This window comes from Elephantulus edwardii, unplaced genomic scaffold (assembly GCF_000299155.1).
Source record: "Elephantulus edwardii isolate Elephantulus edwardi_28Jun2011 unplaced genomic scaffold, EleEdw1.0 scaffold00091, whole genome shotgun sequence".
Taxonomy (NCBI): Eukaryota; Metazoa; Chordata; class Mammalia; order Macroscelidea; family Macroscelididae; genus Elephantulus; species Elephantulus edwardii.
The window spans coordinates 2,084,836-2,094,037 of record NW_006399841.1 but is presented as its reverse complement, the minus strand read 5'-3'; positions in this window follow the sequence as shown (position 1 = coordinate 2,094,037).

The following is a 9,202-nucleotide window of genomic DNA, read 5'->3' as shown; positions in this document are numbered from 1 at the left end:
ATTGTGGACTCTTGTGATAACCATAATACAGCGCTTTTAAATTATTCTCTCCCTCATCTGTTTCAGTGCAGCATACACAAGATACTTCTAAGGTGCTAGTGAGACAGTGTAAAAGTTCTTTTTCAGAGCTGCAGTGTTTAGTTTTTCTTTGTGAAGAGGAACTTTGTTTTGTACCGTAAGAAAGAGATTGTTTTAGTAATAATGAAAAGAATAAGGACGGTCATAGGCTAAGCTATAGCCGCAGTGTTCTCTAGTTAGCACTGTTGGAGTGGCCGATCTTTGGGGAGACAGTCATCTACATAAAATAAATACACTGTGTGCAAAAGTTTAAAACAATCTTCTTGGGTAAGTTAACATTCTTGAATTTGCATGTATTTTTTCAAGAAGTTAAAAAGAAATTGTTACCTGCTAATACAAACTGAGTTCTACTCTTAGTCATATATTCTCCACCCCTCAGGAATGAGAAGTTCTAGATCACTGTTTTCTGAGAGTTTAGGAATTCTTTTGAGCATTAATTATGTGCACATGCACACACACAGTGCATGTTTTTTGATGCAATCCTTTTGCAACAGAATACTACCATGCATCCTTGTTTTCTTAAGCAAAACATCTTGAATGTGTGTAATATTATTCATATTAACTCATGGTAAACAGTTTGAGGCTAAATCGTTTTGTGTTAACCGTGACCTCAGAAATTAATAGAGTTTGAAAGGGAGTTTAATTTTACTTATGCAAGATGGTTTATTTGTTTGTTCTTGGTCTACTTTTGTAGTTATTTTGTAACTTTCGTTGCTATCTGAAAAGTTTTTGGCCTAGAAATAAGGTACATTTATGATATATAATAATATTTTGTGTAAATTAAGGCAAAGCCTGAGCAATTCTTTGTTGTATGTTAGTATATTACATTTTGAGACATTTGGTTGGTTGAGTCTTTTTTTTGCATCCTTTCTTTTTTAAACTTGCTTTCCATGAATTGGATTGTTTTATAGGTATGTTTCAAGTAGATTGAGTTGTCAGATGTAGACAGTTCTGGGATAAATGAACTGTTTGCATCTTAGTATTATAGTAAATATTTTTCTACCTACAACACTGATATTGTATTGAATTCCTTAAAATTTTGAAAATATTTAACAAAACCTGAAACCTTGCTAGTGGTTTCCAATAACTTCTATTTGGTCAATGCTAAGAAGACCATTTAACCCTTTCCTTGGTAGAGACTGAGATTCATTCAATACTTTTTAACACAGATATCTGTTTCAGAGTTTTTAATTTTACATAGAGATGCCACAATAAGAAAAATAATAAATACATATTATAATATTTTGGTATATATGTATAACACAGATAAACAGTTTTTGAGACAAATTAGCCTCTTTTTTTTTATCAGCCACTTTACAGCATTATTAAAATTGGAAAAAGTTTGGAAACATCATTTATATGGAGATAGAAATTCAAATAGTATAAAAATGTTTAGGTAAAATATGATTATAGAAAAGTAAATTTTCACTCTTGTCTTCATTCCCTTTTTTTAGAGATAAGTACTCTTGGCTGTGTTTTCTGGTGATTGCCTTTATAACTCTAAATTCTAAATACAATTCTAATTTTTTAACTTGAAGCATTTCCATTAGCCTGAATATTTCTTCTGAGCTTTTTTATTTAAATTTTTTCTTGCTGTCACTTTAAATTTTTTATTCTTTAACAGAATACAGTGTTTCTTGACAGCATTTGTGAAAGGAGAAATTAATGGCCTGTGAGTCCTTCAAATGTGGAGGGATTCTGAATAAGTCTCTTCAGTTCTTCCATTTGTTTGTGTCGTTGATATATTTGGGATCTTTTCTGTGACTAGAAATACCTTTTCTGCTTTGTAGCTTGATCCTGAAACACAAAAGCCAGGGAATAATAGTTGTGAGGATTGCTTTGTTGTCACGCTTGTTGTGCATTTGGGGTTGTAGAGAAAGAGATGTAATTCGGTGTCATCCGGTTCCCTGGAGCCTTTGAAGACTGCCAGCACGTGTCACGTCAGCATGTTTGTGTGCTCAGGTCAGTGCACATACAGCGTGGTGTGCACCACCACCATCCATCTCTAATTCTCACTCCGCTCCATGACCCCGCAGCAGCTCAGAGCTCCCTAAGCAATGGTGTATGCTGACTTTCGCCTTCCTTCCCACACCTAGTAAATAGAGGCCTAATAAATTCTGGTCCCTTTTCTTATCTATTTGAGATATTTCATATAAGTGAAGTCATATGATAGTTACCCTTTCATGACTTGAGTTATTTTACACAGCATAATGTCTTCAGGCTTCATCCAAGTTGTAGCATGTGTCAGGACTTTGTTCCTCTTTAGGAGAGGAATGTATGTATGTATCATATTTGTCCATCATTTGTTGATGGACCCTTAGGCTATTCCTGCCTTTTGGTTATTGGGAACAGTGTAACATTCATACTTTTAACTGCTCTGCTCTGCTTGGTGCTTTGTTTCAGATTTCAGCAGCAACTTGTAGCTCAGTAATGGTTTTATGGAAACTCTAACTCACTCACTGCCTTCTAGTCTGTTCCAGCAGATGTTTTTGTTGTTATGTGCTGTTGAGTCAACTACAGCTTATAGCAACCCTATAAACAATAGCTGTGAACTCTGCGCTATCCTGAGCCAACTTCACTGTCTCTGACACACCTGTCCCCATTGCCGCAGTCATCCTGTCAAACCATCTAATCCAGGGTCTTCTCCTGTGCTGACCCTCTACCCTTCCAAGGTTAATGTCCTTCCCCAAGGACTACTCCTCCTGTTAAGATGCCTAAGTTATGCGAGACAGAGTTTCAAAATCCTTACCTCCAAGGAGCAACCTGGTTTCATCCTCTCCAGGACAGATCTAATTGTTCTTTTGGCAGTCCACCGTATATCCAATCCTCTTCACCAGAACTATAACTCAAAGGCATCGATTCTTCTTTTGTCATCCAGCTCTCTGATGTATAAAGCAAGCAATTGAGAAGATTATGGCCTGGATCTTTGGAAGCAGAAGTAACATCTACTTCCTAAACAACATGCTTCTAGAAACTCTATGAACTTTGATAAATGTTGATAGTTATAGATAGTGATAGATATAGTTGATAGGTCTTCAGGCCTATTGTTTATCGGGTTGCTATGAGTCATGCTCAGCTCAATGGCAGTCAACAACAACAACAATATGTCCTAGATCAGGTACACCTTAGTCTCCATACAGACATCGTTGCTCTTCAGCCCTCTGGAGAGGTCCCTGACGGCAGATTTTCGTAATGCAGTTTGTCTTTTTGCTGTTCTTGCTGACTGCTAGTGCTAAGTGTTGACGGAGGATCCATGCAGAATGACATTTTTTTTTATTATTATTTTTGTGTGTGTGTACCATCAAATCAGATCTGACTGGTACAGGAGGAGATTGTCCCTCCTTCCCCGGCAGAGCATCTGGTGGATTCGAACAGTGCACCTCTGGGATTGTAGTTGCAGTTCCTTGCCACTAGGCTACCAGAGCTCCCCCAGAAGGACATTTTTAACAAAAATAGTAACCCTCTATTGAGTTTCTGAGGCTGTAAATCTTAGGAAGAGGACACTGCTTATCGTTCTCCCTTGGAGCTGCTGGTGAATCTGAACCACAAGACGCCTTGACCTTTTGGTTACCAGCGCAGCCCCTAATGAATGTTGTCACTAGAGTAGCTCTTATGAAAACTTGCTGTTGTTACATGCCATTGAGTTGCGTAGGATTCATAGTGACCCTATGAACCCTTTCGTGTTGTGCATTACCCTTACCATCTGTGACACACTTGAGCCCGTTGGGGTAGTCATTGTAGTCATCTACCTCTTTGAGGGTCTTCCTCCCTTTCGCTGACCCTCCACCTTTCTAAGCATGTCCCTTTCCAAAGAGCAGGTCCTCCTAACAGCATGCCCCAAATAGGTGAGACAAAGCTTTAACATCTTTGCCTCTAAGGACTACTTTGGTTGCACTTTCTCCAAGACATACCTGTTAGTTCTTTTGGTAATCTATGAGAGATTCAGTATTCTTCTCTAGCACCACAACTCAAAGACATCCGTTCTTCTTCTGTTATCCTTATTCACTGTCCAACTCTCAGATACATAGCAGTTGATTGGAAAGATTATTACTTGAATCAGGTGCATCACTGCTGTTCAAAACTTTGGAGGGGTCCCCGACAGCAGAATTCCCAATGAAATATACATCCTTTGATCTCCTGGCTGTTAATTCCAAGGGTATTGGTTGTGGATCCAAGTAAGATGAGATCATTGACTCCTGTTGACCTAGTGGTGAGAATTTTTGTTTTCCTGATTTTGAGTTGTTGTTAGGTGATGTCAAGTCATTTGTGACTCACAGCGACCCCTACATACAACAGCTCTGAACCCTGCTCTCTCCTGAGCCAACCTCACTGTCTCCGACACACCCACCTCCATTACCCCACTCACTGAATCAATCCATCTCATCCAGTGTCTTTCTCTCTTGCACTGTCCCTCCACCCTCCCAAGCATGATGTCCCTCTCCGAGGACTGGCTATGCTAACTCAAAGGCCATTCCTCTCTGGCAGTTGGAATCCAGCAGCACCTTCTCAGGAGAAAGACGGGCAATCTCGTGTGATTTACAGCCTGGGAAAGCAAATGGAGGGTCAGTTGTGAGTCATTTCTGTCTCAGCAGTGAGTGAGTTAACTCGTAAGTTTAGCAATCAGTGGCTGTATTAATCAACACTTCTCTCTTAACAAACCTGACACACTGGTGAAAGCAGTTTTTCAAACTGCTAGTGGTGATCCATTAAAGGCTTGTGAAATCATTTTAGTCAGTTGGGATCAGCTGTTGTTTTAGTAAATGAAATAGTAATTGGGTTATATCTCATTAAGGTTATTTTAGGAAACTTTTATTTTAGAGGTATTTGTGTTAAATGGGTGCCCTTTTATTTTTTTTTTTTAATTTAAAATTTTATACTGGTTTACTTATAAAGCTCATGTACATTGTTTTTCACACTGCATCTTCTCCCTTTCCTTTACTCACCCCTCCTTCCATTCGCTCATCCATGCGACCCTATGAGATTAACGCCTCCCAACCCTCCTACCCCCTCCCATCCTCACCCCTTTGCTCCCTCTTCGTTGTTTTTTGACTGCGGTGAGACCCTCCGTCCCCATCTGAGAAACTGATTTCTAAAACACAGGGGAGGTGAACAGCAAATGAAAACCTATGTTAGCCCAGTTCTTGCATCTGTAACCTGGGCAAGGTATGCCTTCTGAGCATCTTGTTTTCTCATCAGGAAATTGGAAATGATAATATCTGTCCCGCTTACTTTTCACTTGGTTGTGAGAACTGAGAGATAAAGGGTTTGCAAACACTGTGTAATTGTATAGAGTACTTACTTATTTAACAGCGTCTGCTGAGTGCCAGGTGCTGTGCTGTGTACTGCATTTATCTTGTAAGACAGTTGTAATCTCTGTACTGTGGGGGAAAGAGACAGATATTCCCAGTGTATTGGCACCATGGAATAATCCGCAAGAAGACATTCCCGGAGAGGGACAAGGTGCCATCTGAGGCCTTTTGAATGATATTAAAAAGTCATGGTACAGGACATTCAAGATTTATGGCTAAAGATGATGACACACATTTCCTAATGTTGCATAACAAATTACTACTCATTTAGTGGTTTAAACAATATCCATTAATTATTTCACAATTTTGTAGATCAGATCTTAGCATGGAGTAAAGTGACCGGATTCTGCACTCAGGATCTCCGAACACTCCTCCCATGCTGTCTTGTCCATGTTGGGATGTGGAGCTCAGGGCCCTCTGAGCATTCCCGGAGAGGGACAAGGTGACATCTGAGGCGTTTTGAATGATAGTAAAAAGTCATGGTACCAGACATTCAAGATTTATGGCTAAAGATGGTGACACACATTTCTTAATGTTGCATAACAAACTATGAGTTGGCCATTGTAGAATTTTATTCCTTGTGGTTGTAGGACCGAGATCCTCATTTCTTCCTGTCAACCAGGAACCATCTCTTACTCTTGGAGGTCTCGAAAGTTCTTATTACATCGTCTCCGAAGTCTTACTGTTTTCTTGTAGGTTAGTAGCAATCTGTTTCTCTGCTAAAGGCTGATGTAGTTAGGTTAGATCTGCCCGGATAATCTCCTTTTGATTAATTAAAAATCATGTGGTTAGTGACTTTAAATAGACCTGGAAAGTCCCATGTTCAGTATAATGCAGTGCTTTGGAGATTGTGCCTCATCATGTTCAAGGTGACAGTCATCTTAGAATCCAACCGTCAGCAGTGACTAACATGGTTTTTACACTGCATTTGAGATCTGTGGTCAGTTAAAAAATAGGTAATAAATATTAATCATGAACTTGACTGTAGCCATCAGGTTTCCTGGTAAATAGCTTAGAAATCTGTCATCAGAATGGCTATGAGAATTATCCAGCCTAAGTTTGCTTTGGAGTAATTGAGCTCCTTCGTACTGTTGACCTGATGCTAGCCCTTTAAAGATCCAGGCAGTGGGACATGAACTGAATGTATAGTTCATACTTTTTGCAATGTTCTATGGTTTTTGATCACTTCCGCTCCCTCACGTGATTCCTTCCCTACAGGGGCAACTTCAGAGAAATCAAGTCGGAATCCTTTTTCTGAGAACCTTTACTGAGAATCCTTTTCCTAGGACCTAGTCTTCAACTTAGAACAATGTTTATATATTGTTTATATATTATTATTATAAACAACAACATTTGATCTTGTTGGTTGGTCGAGAACTGACAAGGCTCTTAGCGTTGACTAGACTCACACAAAGTTCAAGTATAAGACATATTTGTGCATGTCCTTGCCATTGACTGAAAGGCCATTGACTTGGATACCTCTTTCTGGCATCTGGTTATTTTGAAAGCTGAATTAACAGCCAAAAGACTTCTTGGGTAGATGGAATCACAGTGAAAGGAGCTGGCTGATCAGAGGCTGTTTCTTCTAGTTCGGCATTTTTCTAATTACTCGTTACTCTAATTTCAAATCACCCCCTCTGGTTAGCCCATTGATTAAAATTCTGACATTCATATAGATCCATGCAGAGTTGTTCCTCCCACTCCCTTAGTTCTGTTGAAGTATCTACAAGGAATCTCAAGACTAGCTAGCAGGATTTGAAAATGAGAGCTTAGTTTGCAGTGGGTTTACTGAATTTCCCTAGACGTCATTGAAAGCTTCATTCTGAAGTGCTCTGTACGTGTGTGACTTAGCCTTGATCCTGGATCAGTTGTCATTTTCCAAGTACAGTGTTGATTTTTCTCCATACATTTTCTAGACATTTGCATGATTAATATGGCTCCAGCTTTATGTCATATTCAACTGTTTTCTTTATAAATTTCAAGTACTTACTCTTAACACTTGGCCCAAGGTGGGGAGGCTACCTTACCCTTAACATGACTTCTGTACATAATTGATTTCATTTATCCTGTGTTGATTTTTCTGTCTCGTCTTTTAGGAGTTTGTTTATTGGAGTATTTAGTTGTAAGCGTCTCGTGTAGATGTGGAGGGGTGGAATTGTGTGAGGGAGGCGTGCAGGCCTTTCCACAAAGCAGTTTTTTATCTACCATTCCACAAGAGGATTGGCTAGTCTCACCAACAAATTGAACAGCTCTAGCAGCAGAGAATAGAAATATTTCCCCTGCCAGAAGGAATTATTCCTGCAACACAAGAAATTCTTTACCTAGACAAAGAAGAGAGATGTCCCCCAATCCATTCAGGATGGCAGCAGCAGGAATGGCTGGCCTGGAGAATTGGATGTGAGGTGGGGCGCTAAGGGGTCGGGGTGAAGCCACTATTGGCAGGACTGAAAACTTGGGAACATTTCGAGCCATGAGGCTCGAGGCTGAGGTGCCTGTGTGCACAACTTGGGAGTTGTATTGACTGTATTTTGTTACTAATCTGAAGTACAACCTTTTAACTTCCCTAGTATGTTTCTGTGTGGTCTGCGAGCTATCACATCGGATTTTGGACTAAGCTAAGCAGCAAGATTGGTGTTAAACTGAGTAGAAGGAGGGATGCGAGTGTGGGGGACATACCTGGCCTCATGAGAACTTGTTTTGTGTTACTGATGCTGTGGGCGGGAATAGTTCCTCCTGTGAAGTTGGCAGAGGTCAGACAAGGCACTCCTCAAGTGACCCTCGCTCTTTTTACAGCATCTAAACTCATTCTGGCTGGTCAGATGGAAAGGAATTTACTAAAAGCTGTTCTGTAGCTTATTCAGTGAGGGTTAGAAGGTCTGAGCTGACTGCTGTATCCAGTCACGTTGTGGACTGCTCTGATGAGAATTCTGCAGCTGCTTCTTTTTTTGCACCAGTGTTGTGGTTTCTACTGCCCAGCTTTTGTCTGGCTGACTGAAGCTCTGTCTCCATGCTTGCCAGATGATCTTGATTGTTGGGGGGCTGTGTGTTTTTCCGAGAGAGAGAGAGAGAGAGAGAGACACACACTACGCACATCTGATCATACACCCATTCAACAATTTCTACATGTACGTTTCAATGATACTGCTTTCTTCATTCTTGCTATCTTCCCCCATATTATTTCACCACCAATGACCAAGAGGCTTTGCCCCATAAATAACTTAATCTTTGTCTTAGAGTTACTGTTCTCAGTATATGATCTTGAACTTGAGTTTCTATGTCTGTTTGCACCAGTTGCTTACTTATGACTGGGAGTCTCCCGTGGTGTGTGTTTTTTTGATGGAGCTCAGGTTACCTGTTTTTAAGATGAGAGGAACACTGGGCTAGCGAGTTCTCGGAGTTCTAACTTCTGCATTTATTAAAAAAATGTTAATTCTTAAAAGATAATGAAGCTTTCATCATATTTTAGAGATGCTCCTTTCTTCCTCATAGTTTAAATGTTCCTTTGGTTTCTATTTTTGTTATAAAAATATCTTCTATATTCAGAGATTTTAGAAATAGACTAATTTTTTCTTTCATTGCTTCCATTTCTTGTATTTATATTGTGATTCAAATTCTTAAAATAGCTTAAATATTTAGAGGACGGTGGTAATTTGGTACAATTTCCTCCTTCCATGCAGAAAACCTGGGACCAGTTGTCTGCCAGTGAGCCTCGTTCAGCCACCATCTGTCAGTTGGAGATGTGTCTGTTGCTATGATATTGAACAGGTTTCAGTGCTTTTAGACTTAAGACCGACTAGGAAGGGCAGACTGGAAGA